The sequence below is a fragment of the Phalangium opilio genome, unplaced genomic scaffold, assembly GCF_054372755.1.
Source record: "Phalangium opilio isolate 3A_F unplaced genomic scaffold, DU_Popi_V2 ptg000002l_1, whole genome shotgun sequence".
NCBI lineage: Eukaryota > Metazoa > Arthropoda > Arachnida > Opiliones > Phalangiidae > Phalangium > Phalangium opilio.
Genome location: NW_028324144.1, coordinates 16,548,025 through 16,570,444, shown reverse-complemented (window position 1 = coordinate 16,570,444; position 22,420 = coordinate 16,548,025). Strand labels below are relative to the sequence as shown.

The 22,420-nt window shown below is 44.0% G+C and overlaps 3 non-coding genes across 3 annotated transcripts; 2 read left to right on the top strand and 1 right to left on the bottom strand.

The window, feature by feature from the left end:
- The first annotated feature begins 5,528 nt into the window (after positions 1-5,528).
- On the top strand, positions 5,529-5,601 carry TRNAY-GUA (transfer RNA tyrosine (anticodon GUA)). Its single transcript has one exon. It is a non-coding gene; the product is annotated as a tRNA-Tyr (tRNA).
- A 7,089-nt stretch (positions 5,602-12,690) lies between these two features.
- Positions 12,691-12,763, bottom strand: TRNAS-GCU (transfer RNA serine (anticodon GCU)). The gene has a single exon. It is a non-coding gene; the product is annotated as a tRNA-Ser (tRNA).
- A 5,080-nt stretch (positions 12,764-17,843) lies between these two features.
- TRNAS-GCU (transfer RNA serine (anticodon GCU)) lies at positions 17,844-17,916 on the top strand. The gene has a single exon. It is a non-coding gene; the product is annotated as a tRNA-Ser (tRNA).
- The last annotated feature ends 4,504 nt before the right edge of the window (positions 17,917-22,420 follow it).

The window sequence follows — 22,420 nt, the reverse complement described above, 5'->3', positions numbered from 1 at the left end:
TGGCTTAAGCCCACCCGGGAACGTTGGTGTTAAGTTTTATAAGTAACGTAAATAGTCAAAAGTTTTCCACAATACCTGAAGACCATTTGATTTTTGGGCTTCCGTTGCGCAATGGTTAGCGTGTTCGGCTGTTAACCGAAAGGTTGGTGGTTCGAGCCCATCCGGGAGTGGTGTTGAGAGGTCTCAGATGTAAAGTAAAAAGGCAGTGTTTTTCCTCAATACCTGACGAACATCTAATTTTTGGGCTTCCGTTGCGCAATGGTTAGCGCGTTCATCTGTTAACCGAAAGGTTGGTGGTTCAAGCCCATCCGGGAGCGGTGTTGTGAGGTGTCAGATGTAACCCAAAATATAAAAGTTTTTCCACAATACCTGACGACCGTTTAATTTTTGGGCTTCCGTGGCGCAATGGTTAGCGCGTTCGGCTGTTATCCGAAAGGTTGGAGGCTCAAGCCCACCCGGGAACGTTGGTGTTAAGTTTTATAAGTAACGTAAATAGTCAAAGTTTTTCCACAATACCTGAAGACCATTTGATTTTTGGGCTTACGTTGCGCAATGGTTAGCGTGTTCGGCTGTTAACCGAAATGTTGGTGGTTCGAGCCTATCCGGGAGTGGTGTTGTGAGGTCTCAGATGTAAAGTAAAAAGGCAGTGTTTTTCCTCAATACCTGACGAACATTTAATTTTTGGCCTTCCGTGGCGCAATAGTTAGCGCGTTCATCTGTTAACCGAAAGGTTGGTGGTTCAAGCCCATCCGGGAGCGGTGTTGTGAGGTGTCAGATGTAACCCAAAATATAAAAGTTTTTCCACAATACCTGACGACCGTTCAGTTTTTGGGCTTCCGTGGCGCAATGGTTAGCGCGTTCGGCTGTTATCCGAAAGGTTGGTGGCTCAAGCCCACCCGGGAACGTTGGTGTTAAGTTTTATAAGTAACGTAAATAGTCAAAGTTTTTCCACAATACCTGAAGACAATTTGAGTTTTGGGCTTCCGTTTCGCAATGGTTAGCGTGTTCGGCTGTTAACCGAAAGGTTGGTGGTTCGAGCACACCCGTGAGCGGTGCTGTGAGGTTTCAGATGTTACGTAAAAGTCAAAGTTTTTACACAGTACCTGACGAACATTTAATTTTTGGGCTTCCGTGGCGCAATGGTTAGCGCGTTCAGCTGTTAAACGAAATGTTGGTGGTTCCACTCCACCCGGGAGAGGTGTTGTTGGGTCTCAGATGTAGCGTAAAATTCATAAGTTTTCCACAATACCTGTCAACCATTTAGTTTCTGGGCTTCCGTGGCGCAATAATTAGCGCGTTCATCTGTTAACCGAAAGGTTGGTGGTTCCAGCCCACCCGGGAGAGGTGTTGTGGGGTCTCAGATGTAGCGTAAAATGTCATCAGTTTTCCACAATACCTGACAACCATTTAATTTTTGGGCTTCCTTGGCGCAATGGTTAGCGCGTTCGGCTGTTATCCGAAAGGTTGGTGGCTCAAGCCCACCCGGGAGCAGTGTTGTGAGATCTCAAATGTAACGTAAAAAGCCAAAGTTTTTCCACAATACCTGACGAACATTTAATTTTTGAGCTTCCGTGGCGCAATGGTTAGCGCGTTTAGCTGTTAAACGAAATGTTGGTGGTTCCAGCCCACCCGGGAGAGGTGTTGTGGGGTGTCAGATGTAACCCAAAATATAAAAGTTTTTCCACAATACCTGACGACCGTTTAATTTTTGGGCTTCCATGGCGCAATGGTTAGCGCGTTCGGCGGGTATCCGAAAGGTTGGTGGCTCAAGCCCACCCGGGAACGTTGGTGTTAAGTTTTATAAGTAACGTAAATAGTCAAAGTTTTTCCACAATACCTGAAGACCATTTAATTTTTGGGCTTCAGTGGCGCAATAATTAGCGCGTTCAGCGGTTAACCGAAAGGTTGGTGGTTCTAGCCCACCCGGGAGAGGTGTTGTGGGGTCTCAGATGTAGCGTAAAAAGTCATCAGTTTTCCACAATACCTGACAACCATTTAATTTCTGAGCTTCCGTGGCTCAATGGTTAGCGCATTCGGCGGTTAACCGAAAGATTGGTGGTTCCAGCCCCACCGGGAGTGGTGTTGTGAGGTCTCAGATGTAAAGTAAAAAGTCAGTGTTTTTCCTCAATACCTGACGACGATTTAATTTCAGAGCTTCCATGGCTCAATCAATACCACGTTCGACTTTTATCCGATAGTTTGGTGGTTCGAGCCCATCCGGGAGCGGTGTTGTGAGGTCTCAGATATAACGTAAAAAGTCAATGTTTTTCCACAATACCTGACGACCGTTCAGTTTTTGGGCTTCCGTGGCGCAATGGTTAGCGCGTTCGGCTGTTATCCGAAAGGTTGGTGGCTCAAGCCCAATCGGGAACGTTGGTGTTAAGTTTTATAAGTAACGTAAATAGTCAAAGTTTTTCCACAATACCTGAAGACAATTTGAGTTTTGGGCTTCCGTTTCGCAATGGTTAGCGTGTTCGGCTGTTAACCGAAAGGTTGGTGGTTCGAGCACACCCGTGAGCGGTGCTGTGAGGTTTCAGATGTTACGTAAAAGTCAAAGTTTTTACACAGTACCTGACGAACATTTAATTTTTGGGCTTCCGTGGCGCAATGGTTAGCGCGTTCAGCTGTTAAACGAAATGTTGGTGGTTCCACTCCACCCGGGAGAGGTGTTGTTGGGTCTCAGATGTAGCGTAAAATTCATAAGTTTTCCACAATACCTGTCAACCATTTAGTTTCTGGGCTTCCGTGGCGCAATAATTAACGCGTTCAGCTGTTAACCGAAAGGTTGGTGGATCCAGCCCACCCGGGAGGGGTGTTGTGGGGTCTCAGATGTAGCGTAAAAAGTCATCAGTTTTCCACAATACCTGACAACCATTTTATTTCTGAGCTTCCGTGGCTCAATGGTTAGCGTGTTCGGCTGTTAACCGAAAGTTTGGTGGTTCTAGCCCATCCGGAAGCAGTGTTGTGAGATCTCAGATGTAACGTAAAAAGTCAGTGTTTTTCCACATTAGCTGACGACCATTCAATTTACGGGCTTATGTAGCGCATTTTCAGCTCGTTCGCCTGTTATCGGAAAGGTTGGTGGCTTAAGCCCACCCGGGAACGTTGGTGTTAAGTTTTATAAGTAACGTAAATAGTCAAAAGTTTTCCACAATACCTGAAGACCATTTGATTTTTGGGCTTCCGTTGCGCAATGGTTAGCGTGTTCGGCTGTTAACCGAAAGGTTGGTGGTTCGAGCCCATCCGGGAGTGGTGTTGAGAGGTCTCAGATGTAAAGTAAAAAGGCAGTGTTTTTCCTCAATACCTGACGAACATCTAATTTTTGGGCTTCCGTTGCGCAATGGTTAGCGCGTTCATCTGTTAACCGAAAGGTTGGTGGTTCAAGCCCATCCGGGAGCGGTGTTGTGAGGTGTCAGATGTAACCCAAAATATAAAAGTTTTTCCACAATACCTGACGACCGTTTAATTTTTGGGCTTCCGTGGCGCAATGGTTAGCGCGTTCGGCTGTTATCCGAAAGGTTGGAGGCTCAAGCCCACCCGGGAACGTTGGTGTTAAGTTTTATAAGTAACGTAAATAGTCAAAGTTTTTCCACAATACCTGAAGACCATTTGATTTTTGGGCTTACGTTGCGCAATGGTTAGCGTGTTCGGCTGTTAACCGAAATGTTGGTGGTTCGAGCCTATCCGGGAGTGGTGTTGTGAGGTCTCAGATGTAAAGTAAAAAGGCAGTGTTTTTCCTCAATACCTGACGAACATTTAATTTTTGGCCTTCCGTGGCGCAATAGTTAGCGCGTTCATCTGTTAACCGAAAGGTTGGTGGTTCAAGCCCATCCGGGAGCGGTGTTGTGAGGTGTCAGATGTAACCCAAAATATAAAAGTTTTTCCACAATACCTGACGACCGTTCAGTTTTTGGGCTTCCGTGGCGCAATGGTTAGCGCGTTCGGCTGTTATCCGAAAGGTTGGTGGCTCAAGCCCACCCGGGAACGTTGGTGTTAAGTTTTATAAGTAACGTAAATAGTCAAAGTTTTTCCACAATACCTGAAGACAATTTGAGTTTTGGGCTTCCGTTTCGCAATGGTTAGCGTGTTCGGCTGTTAACCGAAAGGTTGGTGGTTCGAGCACACCCGTGAGCGGTGCTGTGAGGTTTCAGATGTTACGTAAAAGTCAAAGTTTTTACACAGTACCTGACGAACATTTAATTTTTGGGCTTCCGTGGCGCAATGGTTAGCGCGTTCAGCTGTTAAACGAAATGTTGGTGGTTCCACTCCACCCGGGAGAGGTGTTGTTGGGTCTCAGATGTAGCGTAAAATTCATAAGTTTTCCACAATACCTGTCAACCATTTAGTTTCTGGGCTTCCGTGGCGCAATAATTAGCGCGTTCATCTGTTAACCGAAAGGTTGGTGGTTCCAGCCCACCCGGGAGAGGTGTTGTGGGGTCTCAGATGTAGCGTAAAATGTCATCAGTTTTCCACAATACCTGACAACCATTTAATTTTTGGGCTTCCTTGGCGCAATGGTTAGCGCGTTCGGCTGTTATCCGAAAGGTTGGTGGCTCAAGCCCACCCGGGAGCAGTGTTGTGAGATCTCAAATGTAACGTAAAAAGCCAAAGTTTTTCCACAATACCTGACGAACATTTAATTTTTGAGCTTCCGTGGCGCAATGGTTAGCGCGTTTAGCTGTTAAACGAAATGTTGGTGGTTCCAGCCCACCCGGGAGAGGTGTTGTGGGGTGTCAGATGTAACCCAAAATATAAAAGTTTTTCCACAATACCTGACGACCGTTTAATTTTTGGGCTTCCATGGCGCAATGGTTAGCGCGTTCGGCGGGTATCCGAAAGGTTGGTGGCTCAAGCCCACCCGGGAACGTTGGTGTTAAGTTTTATAAGTAACGTAAATAGTCAAAGTTTTTCCACAATACCTGAAGACCATTTAATTTTTGGGCTTCAGTGGCGCAATAATTAGCGCGTTCAGCTGTTAACCGAAAGGTTGGTGGTTCTAGCCCACCCGGGAGAGGTGTTGTGGGGTCTCAGATGTAGCGTAAAAAGTCATCAGTTTTCCACAATACCTGACAACCATTTAATTTCTGAGCTTCCGTGGCTCAATGGTTAGCGCATTCGGCGGTTAACCGAAAGATTGGTGGTTCCAGCCCCACCGGGAGTGGTGTTGTGAGGTCTCAGATGTAAAGTAAAAAGTCAGTGTTTTTCCTCAATACCTGACGACGATTTAATTTCAGAGCTTCCATGGCTCAATCAATACCACGTTCGACTTTTATCCGATAGTTTGGTGGTTCGAGCCCATCCGGGAGCGGTGTTGTGAGGTCTCAGATATAACGTAAAAAGTCAATGTTTTTCCACAATACCTGACGACCATTCGATTTCCGGGCTTCTGTTGCGCATTTTCAGCTCGTTCGTCTGTTCTCGGAAAGGTTGGTGGCTCAAGCCCACCCGGGAACGTTGGTGTTAAGTTTTGTAAGTAATGTAAAATATCATAGTTTCTCCACAATAACTGAAGACCATTTAATTTTTGGGCTTCCGTAGCGCTATGGATAGCGCGTTCGGCTGTAAACCGAAAGGTTGGTGGTTCGAGCACACCCGGGAGCGGTGCTGTGAGGTTTCAGATGTTACGAAAAAAGTCAAATCTTTTCCACAATACCTGACGACTTTTTCATAGCAGAGCTTCCGTGGCTCAATGAAATTCGCGTTCGGCTTTTAACGGATAGTTTGGTGGTTCGAGCCCATCCGGGATTGGTGTTGTGAGGTCTCAGATGTAAAGTAAAAAGGCAGTATTTTTCAACAATACCTGACGACCATTTAAATTTCGCGCTTCCGTGGCGCAATGGTTAGCGTGTTCATCTGTTAACCGAAAGGTTGGTGGTTCGAGCCCATCCGGGAGCGGTGTTGTGGGGTCTCAGGTGTAACGTAAAAAGTCAGTGTTTTTCCACAATACCTGACGAACATCTAATTTTTGGGCTTCCGTGGCGCAATGGTTAGCGCGTTCGGCTGTTAACCGAGTGGTTGGTGGTTCGAGTCCATCCGGGAGCGGTGTTATGAGGTCTCAGATGTGACGTAAAAAGTCAAAGTTTTTCCATAATACCTGACGACCACTTACTTTTTGTTCTTCCGTGGGGCAATGGTTAGCGCGTTCGGCTGTTACCCGAAAAGTTGGTGGTTCGAGCCCGTCCGGGAGCGGTGTTATGACGTGTTAGCTGTAACGTAAAAAGTCAGTGTTTTTCCACAATACCTGACGAACATTTAATTTTTGGGCTTCTGTGGCGCAATGGTTAGCGCGTTCAGCTGTTAATCGAAAGGTTGGTGGCTCCAACCCACCCGGGAGAGGTGTTGTGGGGTCTCGTCTGCGCTTATTGGGACGATTTGATTATCGCCTCCGCAGATTTCGATTCACATATAGAAACGTTGGAAAACGTATTCAATCGGTTATTGGAAGCAGGGTTGACAATGAGCGCAGCGAAAACGCAAATTTGCAAAAAGGAATGCAAAATTTTGGGACATACTGTTTCGGAGCTTGGTGTGAAGGTCGACCCAGAAAAGACAGAAGCTATGGTCGAATTCCCTACACCAAGGAACGTCCGTCAACTTAGACGTTTTCTCGGCATGGCGAGCTATTACAGGCGATTTATACAAGATTTCGCTAAAATCGCCAGTCCACTTCATCACCTCTTGAAAAACGAAACAGATTGGAGGTGGGGCGACGAGCAAGACCAATCCTTTAATACCTTGAAGAAAGAATTGTCGTCGGCCCCAGTGTTAAGTTCACCGGACTATGCAAAGCCCTTCATACTACACACGGACGCTTCCAACCTTGGATTGGAAGCAGTGCTGTCGCAGAAAATAAAGGGAAAGCGACACGTCGTCCAATTCGCTAGCCGCTCACTTAGCGACACGGAATGAAAATATTCCACGACTGAGCGGGAATGTTTAGCTGTCGTCTGGGCAGTAGAGAAGTTCAGCCCATGCATAGAAGGGTCAAAATTTGAAGTTTTTACCTATCACAGTGCAATACGCTGGCTTTACCGCGCGCGAGACCCCACCGGCAAATTTGCCAGGTGGAACGCAAGGCTACAAGCTTTTGATTTCACCGTAAACCATATACCCGGCAAAGATAAGGTTGTAGCTGACGCCCTCTCGCGGATACCGGAACAAGACGAGCATACCGAAATATCAGCGGTAGTTGAACAATCGTGGATCCTAACTAGGGATGAACAATTAACGCGTAACTCCGACTGTGATATAGGTATTCTTAGTGCAATAACATCTAGCACCCCTAATTCTAGCCCGGTATTAGTCAAGTTTGACCGCGACGACATTATACAAGCACAGCGTAACGACAAAGAAATGGGCGCGATTTTTTAGTATTTAGAAAATGATAAGACCCCGGTTGACAAAAAGTTAAGAGATTTTGTTGAAAAATATGGTCCACAATGTGAGGTTAGGGATGGTAATCTATACCGAGAAATGAAAAAGATGGTTAGTCACGATAACCTTAGAGTGTGGGTTCCCCTAGCCCTCCGACCACGAGTTCTTTATATCAGCCATGACATCCCCACAGCAGGACATTTCGGGGTAAAGAAAGCCCTTCACCGCGTTCAAAGTCAATTCGTTTGGGATGGACTCACTCGAGGCACCATAGATTACTGTCGTTCTTGTACACTATGCCAGAAGAATAAAGTCCCTCCAGTATCTCCAGCAGGCTTGATGAAATCAAGCGAAATAGTTAACCCCTGGGAGGTTATTTCTTTAGATCTAAAAGGACCGTATCCGAGAAGCAAAAGAGGTTTCCGATATTTGCTAGTGGTGTCAGACACCTTAACCAAATGGGTGGAGATATTCCCGTTAAGGACCGCTACTACTAAGCCTATTGTGCGTCATCTTATCGATGACATTTTCACGCGATTTGGATTGCCCACCTGCGTAGTAAGCGACAATGGCAGACAGTTTGTTTCTCGTATTTTCAAAAAGGTTTTCGAGACGTTGCAGGTCAAACAACGCCATACGTCCTTATATTCTCCTCAGGGTAACCTAACAGAAAGGTTTAATAGAACCATAGGAACTATGGTAGCATCCTATGTAGAGGATAATCACAAAGATTGGGACAAAGGCATTTCTCAGTTCGCCATGGCTATTAGGACCGCTCGTCAAGAGACGACAGGATACACCCCTGCGTTCTTGATGTTTGGTCGCGAACTGAGAACGGCCAGTAGCGTTCTGAAAGATAAAAAAGCGGGAGAATATTTAGTGCCTGAGACTGAGAGTTTTTAGGGTCTCAGAGTAGCTTCGGTAGTGGAGGAAGCTGTTGTAAAGGCTAAAGACCGCATTAAAATTGCTCAACAAAAGCAAAAAGCGTACTATGACCGAAGTCATCGTGATTTCGAGTTCCAGGATGGAAATTTAGTGTTACGTAAAACACATTTTTTATCCAGCGCTGCGGATGACTTTAGTAAGAAATTAGCGGATAAGTACGAAGATCCCTTTAAAATTTCGAAAAAGTTATCAAAACTAACGTACAGGTTGGCTCACCCAAATGGCAAAGAATTGCCTGGAACATATCATGTTTCAGAGCTAAAACCGTACGTCGAAAGACAAAGGCTGGCAGTATCAGCTTCAGACCTTGCGCAGGGTTACGAGGCTGACAGTACGAATTCGGGTAATGGTGATAAAATTTCGGTACCGACTAAACGGAAAAATGATAGTCACCCTACCAGCAAAAGATTTAATAGGAAACAATGAAATTAAACCATTCGATAATCTTAGTGATCTATGAGTACTACGACCTTGAGATCTAGTTACGCGTAGGGTTATTAAAAAGTAAATAGATTAATGTGATTCACTTCGAAGTTAATTTAGAGCGCTCTGTAAATTTTGTGTTTTGTTTTATTCTTATTATGTATTGTGGTTAATATGTTTAAAGACTAGAGTCTATTTTTTTTAAATGATTTCGTAAAGTATCATAATCTTGTTAGTCCATATAATGATTGATTATTCGTGTGGACTTTTGTTTAGGTTACAGTTAACTGGATAGAGCTGCTCTTGATCTGTTTTTAAGATGATAATATGCTTATGTTTATTTTTGATATTATTTTGATGAACATTAATACTTTTCAAGTAAATAAGTTTTGGATTTCAATTTAATCGCTATCGCTGGTGCTATGTTTTAGTAGTTTTGTTTATGATCAGTAAACGAATTTCTGTTTAGTTTTTGGTTATGCTGAACTAGCGTTTAGTTGAACTTAGTCCCACCAGGAGTTCATAATAACCCGAAGTACGAAACTGTTAAAAAGCCCGTAACAACAAAGTTTCATCGTAAAGCTCACCGGATTCATACACCGCTTAGCTCCCAAAGAAATAGTTACCCCATTTTTTGCGCCCACGCGCATTAACTTACACACATCCGGTTTAGAACTATTTTTATCTTGTGATTTTGGGAGCGAAAATGGCTCACGTCTGATTCTGCCGGAATGTTGTAAATTAAGCCTTGTTTCTACTAAACATTTAAACGATCGTCAATGATGTTTTGTTGTGATAAGTGTGAGTGAGAATTCCGTGGTTAAATTAAAACAGTTTGGACAAATTCATTCCCAGTATCTTTAATATAAGAATTGCAACGTGTTTCTACGTCCACCATATCGCCATTTTTCTTTTCGACGGAGATCCCAGCCAACGGAAGTTTTGGAACGGAAAACCAAGGAGCAGAGATACCACTACGATATACTGTAAGGTTTAGAGAGCTGCATTTCTGTTTCAAACGTTACCATTTCCATACCACTCTTTTTCAAATTTTTGTTTACCAATTCCACCCATAGATTTCATCAATCTCCCCATACGTTACCGATCCGTGGTTTCCAAATACCAACCATTCCCATTCCCGATTAAAAAACGTTATCTCATTTCCAACCATTACCGAAATCAAATATAGCAGAGAACCATTTCCATACCATTACCGATATTCAATATTATAAATGAACAACGTAATTACTACCATTGAATGACAAACAAGGAGAACTCACCTGCAACTTCTACACTAGTCGAAGCATTCTTCTGAAATCTGCCCTATTTTTCCTTCACAAAATGAGCCACAACAAAAATATAAATTTGTTTCGAATCAGGGTTCATACAAACCTGGAAAACCGGGAAAATCTGGAAAAATCAGGGAAATAAATAGTTGACAAAAACCTCAGGGAAAATTCAGGGAAATCAGGGCCAAGCAATTAAGCAAAATGTTCGTGAACATACACTCCAAAGGAATAACATTACACTATACTTTGGAGGCTCGTAATTCTGGTTTTACTAGAGATACGGGGATGTCATTTGAGTATGTCCCCCATCCACCCATACTAAAAGCTAAGGGCTACGACAAACATGGCTCTCTCATTTGGCTAAACCCACCCTGTCGCACTCGTTTAGCTAACCCACCCTGTCGCACTCGTTTAGCTAACCCACCCTGTCGCACTCGTTTAGCTAACCCACCCTGTCGCACTCGTTTAGTTAACCCACCCTGTCGCACTCGTTTAGCTAACCCACCCTGTCGCACTCGTTTAGCTAACCCACCCTGTCGCACTCGTTTAGCTAACCCACCCTGTCGCACTCGTTTAGCTAACCCACCCTGTCGCACTCGTTTAGCTAACCCACCTTGTCGCACTCGTTTAGCTAACCCACCCTGTCGCACTCGTTTAGCTAACCCACCCTGTCGCACTCATTTAGCTAACCCACCCTGTTGCACTCGTTTACCCTCTGGTTCTACAAGAGATACAGGGATGACCTTTGAGTGTGTTATAGTCCAATTTGTCCGCCCATCCAACCATACTATAAACTTAGGGCTACCACAAGCATGGGCCGAGTAATTAAGCGAAATGTTCAAAAACATGCCATAACTCAGGTTCTACTAGAGATACGGGGATGTCCTTTGAGTATGTTATAGTCCCATTTGTTCCCCATCCAATGATACTAAAAACTTAGGGCGACGAAAAACTGGAGCCAAGTAATTAAGGTAAACGTTCAACTTTTATGGTATCGTCTCACTTATTGTTATTATTTTACTTATGATTTTTAACACTGCCCTTTGAAGGCCCATAACTCTTGTTCTATTAAAGATACGGGCATCTCCTTTGAATATGTTATAGCCCTTTTCGCTCCCCTTACAATGGTACTTTAAACTTGAGGCTACGTCAATGTCTTCGTCAACTTATGTTAGTGTCTCACTTATTCTTATTAGGTTACTTTTCATTTTTAACAAAATATTTGGAGGCTCGTAACTCTAGTTTTACTAGAGATACGGGGATGTCCTTTGAGTATGTTATAGTCCAACTTGTCCCCCATCCAACCATACTAAAAACTTAGGGCTACGACAAACAGGGGCGGAGTAATTTAGCAAAACATAAACAAGCAAACTCCCTTCATAGGAATAGCGTTACCCTAAATTTTAAAGGCTCGTAACTCTGGAAAATTCAAGGAAGTATGTGGGGGGAAACCTGGAAATGTCAGGGAAGTATGTGGGGGGAAACCTGGAAATGTCAGGGAAATATGTTTTCCAAAAGTTGTATGAGCCCTGTCGAATGTTTTAACTTTAACAAAAACACTAGTGGTTTTCTTTAAGGTTTTCGTTCAAAAAAGGAATGATGTCCACTTTATTTGGCTTCAACTGCGTGCTTCTTTCCTCTAAAATCCTACCCTGTTTGCTGAAACAACGTTCACTGGTTGAACTTGAAGCGGTAATTGACATAATTCGCTTAAACAAGGACTTGCGATTTGGCAAATTTTGGACTTTCCACCAATCTTCAAGTGAATTTGACGTTGTAGGTAATGGCACAAGTGACTGATAAGTCGACACTTCATCCTCGTTTACGTTACAACTAGGTTCGTCCAGTAGTTCTGAAAATATATGTCATCCTTTTCCTAAATGAATTTAGAGTTGCTTTTGCAATAAATATTTTTTAAATTAATTTACACATTAAATAACCATGTTAGTTTTGGCTATTTTTGAAAGTGGCTGCGAGTCAGAGCAATCATCATCATCATCTTCATTAAGTGTAGTATCCTGCTCCACACTGTAAAAAATTGTGGTGTCTAAATAGTGCCATAATGGTGTTAAAACAATGTTCACTATTTGTGCACCTTGACAAGGTGCGGAAATAGTACGAAAATGGTTCGATATTTTAAAAACACCATTAGCTTAAACGAATGGTGAAGAAATGGGTTTATAAAGCATAATTCTTTAAAAGGTTTGCAAATGATACCTTAATTATATAAAATTACCCCATTGAATACCCCATTAAATGGTGCTCAAATGGCATAGAATTAGTGCGATATTTTTTATACACCATTCGCTTAAATAAACGGTGTGAAAAAGGGTTGAAAAAGCCTCATTCATTAAAAGGCGCACAAATGATACCCAAACGATATAAAATAACACCTTTCGGATAACAGCCGAACGCGCTAAGCATTGCACCACGGAAGCCCAAAAATTAAATGGTCGTCAGGTACTGTGGAAAAACTTTTATATTTTGTGTTACAGCTGACACCTCACAACACCGCTCCCGGATGGGCTCGAACCACCAACCTTTCGGGTAACAGCCGAACGCGCTAACCATTGCGCCACGGAAGCCCAAAAATTAAATGGTCGTCAGTTATTGTGGAAAAACTTTGGCTTTTTACGCTACATTTGAGATCTCACAACACCGCTCCCGGGTGGGCTCGAACCACCAACCATTCGGTTAGCAGCCGAACGTGCTAACCATTGAGCCACGAAAGCCCAAAAATTAAAAGTTCGTCAGGTATTTTGGAAAAACTCTGACTTTTTACGTTACATCTGAGACCTCACAATACCGCTCCCGGATGGGCTTGAACCAACAAACTATCGGTTAAAAGCCGAACGCGAATTTCATTGAGCCACGGAAGCCCAAATATTAAATGGTCGTCAGGTATTGTGGAAAAACTCTGACTTTTTACGTTACATCTGAGACCTCACAACACCGCTCCCAGATGGGCTCGAACCACCAACCTTTCGGTTAACAGCCGAACGCGCTAATCATTGCGACACGGAAGCCCAAAAATTAAATGGTCGTCAGGTATTGTGGAAACACTTTGGCTTTTTACGTTACATTTTAGATCTCACTTCACCGCTCCCGGGTGGGCTCGAACCACCAACCTTTCGGTTAACAGATGAACGCGATAACCATTGCGCTACGGAAGCCCACAAATTAAATGGTCTTCAGGTAATGTGGAAAAACTTTGACTTTTTACGTTACTTATAAAAATTAACACCAACGTTCCCGGGTGGGCTTGAGCCACCAGCCTTTCGGTTAACAGCCGCACGCGCTAACCATTGCACCACGGAAGCCCGAAAATTAAATGGTCGTCAGGTATTGTGGAAACACTTTGGCTTTTTACGTTACATTTGATATCTCACAACACCGCTCCCGGGTGGGCTCGAACCACCAACCTTTCGGTTAACAGTGGAACGCGATAACCATTCAGCCACGGAAGCCCAAAAATGAAATGTTCGTCAGGTCTTTTGGAAAAACTTTAGCTTTTTACGTTACATCTGAGACCTCACAATACCGCTCCCGGATGGGCTTGAACCAACAAACTATCGGTTAAAAGCCGAACGCGAATTTCATTGAGCCACGGAAGCCCAAATATTAAATGGTCGTCAGGTATTGTGGAAAAACTCTGACTTTTTACGTTACATCTGAGACATCACAACACCGCTCCCAGATGGGCTCGAACCACCAACCTTTCGGTTAACAGCCGAACGCGCTAACCATTGCGCCACGGAAGCCCAAAAATTAAATGGTCGTCAGGTATTGTGGAAACACTTTGGCTTTTTACGTTACATTTTAGATCTCACATCACCGCTCCCGGGTGGGCTCGAACCACCAACCTTTCGGTTAACAGATGAACGCGATAACCATTGCGCAACGGAAGCCCACAAATTAAATGGTCTTCAGGTATTGTGGAAAAACTTTGAATTTTTACGTCACATCTGAGACCTCACAACACCGCTACCGGATGGGCTCGAACCACCAACCTTTCTGTTAAAAGCCGAACGCGAATTTCATTGAGCCACGGAAGCCCAAAAATTAAATGGTCTTCAGGTATTGTGGAAATACTTTGAATTTTTACGTCACATCTGAGACCTCACAACACCGCTACCGGATGGGCTCGAACCACCAACCTTTCGGTTAACAGCCGAACAAACTAAGCATTGCGCCACGGAAGCTTAGAATATAAAATGTTGTCAGGTATTGTGGAAAAACTTTGGCTTTTTACGTTGCATTTGATATCTCTTAACACCGCTCCCGGGTGGGCTCGAACCACCAACCATTCGGTTAACAGTCGAATGCGCTAACCATTGCGCAACGGAAGCCCAAAAATTAAATGTTCGTCAGGTATTGTGGAAAAACTTTGACTTTTTACATCACATCTGAGACCTCACAACACCGCTACCGGATGGGCTCGAATTTCTAAGCTTCCGTGGCGCAATGCTTAGTGTGTTCGGCTGTTAACCGAAAGGTTGGTGGTTCGAGCCCATCCGGTAGCGGTGTTGTGAGGTTTCAGATGTGACGTAAAAAGTCAAAGTTCTTCCACAATACTTGACGAACATTAAATTTTTGGGCTTCCGTGGCTCAATGAAATTCGCGTTCGGCTTTTCACCGATAGTTTGGTGGTTCAAGGCCATCCGGAAGCGGTATTGTGAGGTCTCTGATGTATCGTAAAAAGTCAGAATTTTTCCAAAATACCTGACGAACATTTAATTTTTGGGCTTCCGTGGCTCAATGGTTAGCACGTTCGGCTCTTTAACGAAAGGTTGGTGGCTCAAGCCCACCCGGGAGCAGTGTTGTGAGATCTCAAATGTAACGTAAAAAGCCAAAGTTTTTCCACAATACCTGACGACCATTTAATTTGTGGGCTTCCGAGGCGCAATGGTTAGCGCGTTCGGCTGTTATCCGAAAGGTTGGTGGCTCAAGCCCACCCGGGAACGTTGGTGTTAAGTTTTATAAGTAACGTAAAAAGTCAAAGTTTTTCCACAATTCCTGACAACATTTTATATTCTAAGCTTCCATGGCGCAATGCTTAGCGCGTTCGGCTGTTAACCGAAAGGTTGGTGTTTCGAGCCCATCCGGGAGCGGTGCTGTGAGGTCTCAGATGTAACGTAAAATGTCAGAGTTTTTCCACAATTCCTGACAACATTTTATATTCTAAGCTTCCATGGCGCAATGCTTAGCGCGTTCGGCTGTTAACCGAAAGGTTGGTGTTTCGAGCCCATCCGGGAGTGGTGCTGTGAGGTCTCAGATGTAACGTAAAATGTCAGAGTTTTTCCACAATACCTGACGAACATTTTTTTTTTGGGCTTCCGTGGCTCAATGGTTATCACGTTCGGCTTTTTACCGAATGGTTGGTGGTTCAAGCCCACCCGTTAGCGGTGTTGTGAGATCTCAAATGTAACGTAAAAAGCCAAAGTGTTTCCACAATACCTGACGACCATTTAATTTTAGGGCTTCCGTGGCACAATGGTTAGCGCGTTCGGCTGTTAACCGAAAGGTTGGTGGTTCGAGCCCATCCGGGAGCGGTGTTGCGAGGTCTAAGATGTAACGTAAAAAGTCAAAAAGTCAGAGTTTTTCCACAATACCTGACGAACACTTAATTTTTGGGCTTCCGTTGCTCAATGAAATTCGCGTTCGGCTTTTAACCGATAGTATGGTGGTTCAAGCCCATCCGGGAGCGGTGTTGTGAGATCTCAAATGTAACGTAAAAAGCTAAAGTTTTTCCACAATACCTGACGACCATTTAATTTTTGGGCTTCCGTGTCTCAATGAAATTCGCGTTCGGCTTTTAACCAGGGGTAAATAACGAAAGGAGTTAGAGACGCTAGCTTCCGTAGTGTAGAATACAGTGGGACCATGAAACGTCATAGAATTTGTAACTAACGTAGTGCCATCTTTGGAACTGTATTGTAAATAAGACCAAAACCTTAAAAGCTTTGCCTTAAAATCTCGCGCCACAAGGTATTCTGGGTAAAGTAAAATGGCGGGTGTCGATGTTGTGAAGTCGTCTCATAAATCAACCCAATATTATTATTATATTCAATCGCGAGTAAACAGCGATTTTAAGAAGAAAGATAAGTCAACAATTTGCAATTTTAAGCCGGGGAAATCCTCAAAATGTGATCAAACTCTTTTTGCCGTAAGTGCGCGGTTACAGTCGGCCCAGTGAGCCAAGGCTTAGTGATTTTTACCGAGTCAGTGAAAATGGGAACTGCGGGATCATGATCATCGACTGTATCTGTGACTAAAGAAATTAAAACTACTAAAACTGTATTGAAGGATGCAAAAACGACATTTAATTCCATTTCATTATCGAATAAGGAATTTACCAACTTTAAAATTGCATGTTTCTAATTCAAGTGCACCTTAATGAATAAACTTTAATCTAAGCCTAATTGTCACTCAGTCGTAAGCAGACGAACACTAGCAGACGAACACCAGCAGACAGGAGAAAATCGATATCCCAGCATGACTTTCGAAACTTTGCTGCCACGCTATTGGTTGGAAAATATCATACTTATTTTGAATTATAGACGGCGCGACCGAGGCGTTTTCTCTTTTCTGTGTCTACGTTTGAAAGTCCCACTGTATTCTACACTACGGAAGCTAGCGTCTCTAACTCCTTTCGTTATTTACCCCTGTTTTAACCGATAGTTTGGTGGTTCAAGGCCATCCGGGAGCGGTATTGTGAGGTCTCTGATGTATCGTAAAAAGTCAGAATTTTTCCAAAATACCTGACGAACATTTAATTTGTGGGCTTCCGTGGCGCAATGGTTAGCGCGTTCGGCTGTTATCCGAAAGGTTGGTGGCTCAAGCCCACCCGGGAACGTTGGTGTTAAGTTTTATAAGTAACGTAAAAAGTCAAAGTTTTTCCACAATTCTTGACAACATTTTATATTCTAAGCTTCCATGGCGCAATGCTTAGCGCGTTCGGTTGTTAACCGAAAGGTTGGTGTTTCGAGCCCATCCGGGAGCGGTGCTGTGAGGTCTCAGATGTAACGTAAAATGTCAGAGTTTTTCAACAATTCCTGACAACATTTTATATTCTAAGCTTCCATGGCGCAATGCTTAGCGCGTTCGGCTGTTAACCGAAAGGTTGGTGTTTCGAGCCCATCCGGGAGCGGTGCTGTGAGGTCACAGATGTAACGTAAAATGTCAGAGTTTTTCCACAATACCTGACGAACATTTATTTTTTGGGCTTCCGTGGCTCAATGGTTATCACGTTCGGCTTTTTACCGAATGGTTGGTGGTTCGAGCCCACCCGTTAGCGGTGTTGTGAGATCTCAAATGTAACGTAAAAAGCCAAAGTGTTTCCACAATACCTGACGACCATTTAATCTTAGGGCTTCCGTGGCACAATGGTTAGCGCGTTCGGCTGTTAACCGAAAGGTTGGTGGTTCGAGCCCATCCGGGAGCGGTGTTGCGAGGTCTAAGATGTAACGTAAAAAGTCAGAGTTTTTCCACAATACCTGACGAACACTTAATTTTTGGGCTTCCGTGGCTCAATGAAATTCGCGTTCGGCTTTTAACCGATAGTATGGTGGTTCAAGCCCATCCGGGAGCGGTGTTGTGAGATCTCAAATGTAACGTAAAAAGCTAAAGTTTTTCCACAATACCTGACGACCATTTAATTTTTGGGCTTCCGTGTCTCAATGAAATTCGCGTTCGGCTTTTAACCGATAGTTTGGTGGTTCAAGCCCATCCGGGAGCGGTATTGTTAGGTCTCAGATGTAACGTAAAAAGCCAAAGTTTTTCCACAATACCTGACGACCATTTAATTTTTGGGCTTCCGTGGCTCAATGGTTAGCACGTTCGGCTGCTAACCGAAAGGTTGGTGGTTCGAGCCCATCCGGGAGCGGTGTTGTGAGGTGTCAGCTGTAACCCAAAATATAAAGTTTTTCCACAGTACCTGACGACCATTTAATTTTTGGGCTTCCTTGGCGCAATGCTTAGCTTGTTCGGCTGTTATCCGAAAGGTGTTATTTTATATCGTTTGGGTATTATTTGTGCGCCTTTTAATGAATGAGGCTTTTTCAACCCTTTTTCACACCGTTTATTTAAGCGAATGGTGTATAAAAAATATCGCACTAATTCTATGCCATTTGAGCACCATTTAATGGGGTATTCAATGGGGTTATTTTATATAATTAAGGTATCATTTGCAAACCTTTTAAAGAATTATGCTTTATAAACCCATTTCTTCACCATTCGTTTAAGCTAATGGTGTTTTTAAAATATCGAACCATTTTCGTACTATTTCCGCACCTTGTCAAGGTGCACAAATAGTGCACATTGTTTTAACACCATTATGGCATAATTTAGACACCACAACTTTTTACAGTGTGGAGCAGGATACTACACTTAATGAAGATGATGATGATGATTGCTCTGACTCGCAGCCACTTTCAAAAATAGCCAAAACTAACATGGTTAGCACCTTAATTACTTGGCTCCAATTTTTCGTCGCCCTAAGTTTTTAGTATCATTGGATGGGGAACAAATTGGACTATAACATACTCAAAGGACATCACCGTATCTCTAGAAGAACCTGAGTTATGGCATGTTTTTGAACATTTCGCTTAATTACTCGGCCCATGCTTGTGGTGTAAATAGTATGGTTGGATGGGCGGACAAATTGGACTATAACACACTCAAAGTTCATCCCTGTATCTCTTGTAGAACCAGAGGGTAAACGAGTGCAACAGGGTGGGTTAGCTAAACGAGTGCGACAGGGTGGGTTAGCTAAACGAGTGCGACAGGGTGGGTTAGCTAAACGAGTGCGACAGGGTGGGTTAGCAAAACGAGTGCGACAGGGTGGGTTAGCTAAACGAGTGCGACAGGGTGGGTTAGCTAAACGAGTGCGACAGGGCGGGTTAGCTAAACGAGTGCGACAGGGCGGGTTAGCTAAACGAGTGCGACAGGGTGGGTTAGCTAAACGAGTGCGACAGGGCGGATTAGCTAAACGAGTGCGACAGGGTGGGTTAGCTAAACGAGTGCGACAGGGTGGGTTAGCTAAACGAGTGCGACAGGGTGGGTTAGCTAAACGAGTGCGACAGGGTGGGTTAGCTAAACGAGTGCGACAGGGTGGGTTAGCTAAACGAGTGCGACAGGGTGGGTTAGCTAAACGAGTGCGACAGGGTGGGTTAGCTAAACGAGTGCGATTATTATTATTAATTATATAAAATAACCCCATTGAATACCCCATTAAATGGTGCTCAAATGGCATAGAATTAGTGCGATATTTTTATACACCATTCGCTTAAATAAACGGTGTGAAAAAGAGTTGAAAAAGCCTCATTCATTAAAAAGCGCACAAATAATACCCAAACGATATAAAATAACACCTTTCGGATAACAGCCGAACGTGCTAACCATTCAGCCACGGAGGCCCAAAAATGAAATGTTCGTCAGGTCTTTTGGAAAAACTTTGGCTTTTTACGTTACATTTGAGATCTCACAACACCGCTCCCGGGTGGGCTCGAACCACGAACCATTCGGTTAGCAGCCGAACGTGCTAACCATTCAGCCACGGAAGCCCAAAAATGAAATGTTCGTCAGGTATTTTGGGAAAACTCTGACTTTTTACATTACATCTGAGACCTCACAATACCGCTCCCGGATGGGCTTGAACCACCAAACTATCGGTTAAAAGCCGAACGCGAATTTCATTGAGCCACGGAAGCCCAAAATTAAATGTTCGTCAGGTATAGTGGAAAAACTCTGACTTTTTACGTTACATCCGAAACCTCACAACACCGCTCCCGGATGGGCTCTAACCACCAACCTTTCGGTTAAAGCCGAACGTGCTAACCATTCAGCCACGGAGGCCCAAAAATGAAATGTTCGTCAGGTCTTTTGGAAAAACTTTAGCTTTTTACGTTGCATTTGAGATCTCACAACACGCTCCCGGATGTGCTTGAACCACCAAACTATCGCTTAAAAGCCGAACGCGAATTTCATTGAGCCACGGAAGCCCAAAAATTAAATGTTCGTCAGGTCTTTTGGAAAAACTTTAGCTTTTTACGTTACATCTGAGACCTCACAATACCGCTCCCGGATGGGCTTGAACCAACAAACTATCGGTTAAAAGCCGAACGCGAATTTCATTGAGCCACGGAAGCCCAAATATTAAATGGTCGTCAGGTATTGTGGAAAAACTCTGACCCAGATGGGCTCTAACCACCAACCTTTCGGTTAAAGCCGAACGTGCTAACCATTCAGCCACGGAGGCCCAAAAATGAAATGTTCGTCAGGTCTTTTGGAAAAACTTTAGCTTTTTACGTTACATTTGAGATCACACAACACGGTCCCGGATGTGCTTGAACCACCAAACTATCGGTTAAAAGCCGAACGCGAATTTCATTGATTCACGGAAGCCCAAAAATTAAATGTTCGTCATTTATTGTGGAAAAACTCTGACTTTTTACGTTTTATCTGAGGCCTCAGAACACCGCTCCCGGATGGGCTCGAACCACCAGCCTTTCGGTTAACAGCTGAACGCGCTAACCATTGCGCCACGGAAGCCCGAAAATTAAATGGTCGTCAGGTATTGTGGAAACACTTTGGCTTTTTACGTTACATTTGATATCTCACAACTCCGCTCCCGGGTGGGCTCGAACCACCAACCATTCGGTTAACAGCCGAACGTGATAACCATTCAGCCACGGAAGCCCAAAAATGAAATGTTCGTCAGGACATTTGGAAAAACTTTAGCTTTTTACGTTGCATTTGAGATCTCACAACACGCTCCCGGATGTGCTTGAACCACCAAACTATCGCTTAAAAGCCGAACGCGAATTTCATTGAGCCACGGAAGCCCAAAAATTAAATGTTCTTCAGGTATTGTGGAAAAACTTTGGCTTTTTACGTTACATTTGAGATCTCACAACACCGCTCCCGGGTGGGCTCGAACCACGAACCATTCGGTTAGCAGCCGAACGTGCTAACCATTCATCCACGGAAGCCCAAATATGAAATGTTCGTCAGGTATTTTGGAAAAACTCTGACTTTATACATTACATCTGAGACCTCACAATACCGCTCCCGGATGGGCTTGAACCACCAAACTATCGGTTAAAAGCCGAACGCGAATTTCAATGAGCCACGGAAGCCCAAAAATTAAATGGTCGTCAGGTATTGTGGAAAAACTTTAGCTTTTTACGTTACATTTGAGATCTCACAACACCGCTCCCGGATGTGCTTGAACCACCAAACTATCGGTTAAAAGCCGAACGCGAATTTCATTGAGCCACGGAAGCCCAAAATTAAATGTTCGTCAGGTATAGTGGAAAAACTCTGACTTTTTACGTTACATCCGAAACCTCACAACACCGCTCCCGGATGGGCTCTAACCACCAACCTTTCGGTTAAAGCCGAACGTGCTAACCATTCAGCCACGGAGGCCCAAAAATGAAATGTTCGTCAGGTCTTTTGGAAAAACTTTAGCTTTTTACGTTACATTTGAGATCACACAACACGGTCCCGGATGTGCTTGAACCACCAAACTATCGGTTAAAAGCCGAACGCGAATTTCATTGATTCACGGAAGCCCAAAAATTAAATGTTCGTCAGGTATTGTGGAAAAACTCTGACTTTTTACGTTTTATCTGAGGCCTCAGAACACCGCTCCCGGATGGGCTCGAACCACCAGCCTTTCGGTTAACAGCTGAACGCGCTAACCATTGCGCCACGGAAGCCCGAAAATTAAATGGTCGTCAGGTATTGTGGAAACACTTTGGCTTTTTACGTTACATTTGATATCTCACAACACCGCTCCCGGGTGGGCTCGAACCACGAACCATTCGGTTAGCAGCCGAACGTGCTAACCATTCATCCACGGAAGCCCAAATATGAAATGTTCGTCAGGTATTTTGGAAAAACTCTGACTTTATACATTACATCCGAGACCTCACAATACCGCTCCCGGATGGGCTTGAACCACCAAACTATCGGTTAAAAGCCGAACGCGAATTTCATTGAGCCACGGAAGCCCAAAATTAAATGTTCGTCAGGTATAGTAGAAAAACTCTGACTTTTTACGTTACATCCGAAACCTCACAACACCGCTCCCGGATGGGCTTGAACCACCAAACTATCGGTTAAAAGCCGAACGCGAATTTCATTGAGCCACGAAAGCCCAAATATTAAATGATCGTCAGGTATTGTGGAAAAACTTTAGCTTTTTACGTTACATTTGAGATCTCACAACACCGCTCCCGGGTGGGCTCGAACCACCAACCTTTCGGTTAACAGATGAACGCGATAACCATTCAGCCACGGAAGCCCTAAAATGAAATGTTCGTCAGGTCTTTTGGAAAAATTTAGCTTTTTACGTTACATCTGAGACCTCACAATACCGCTCC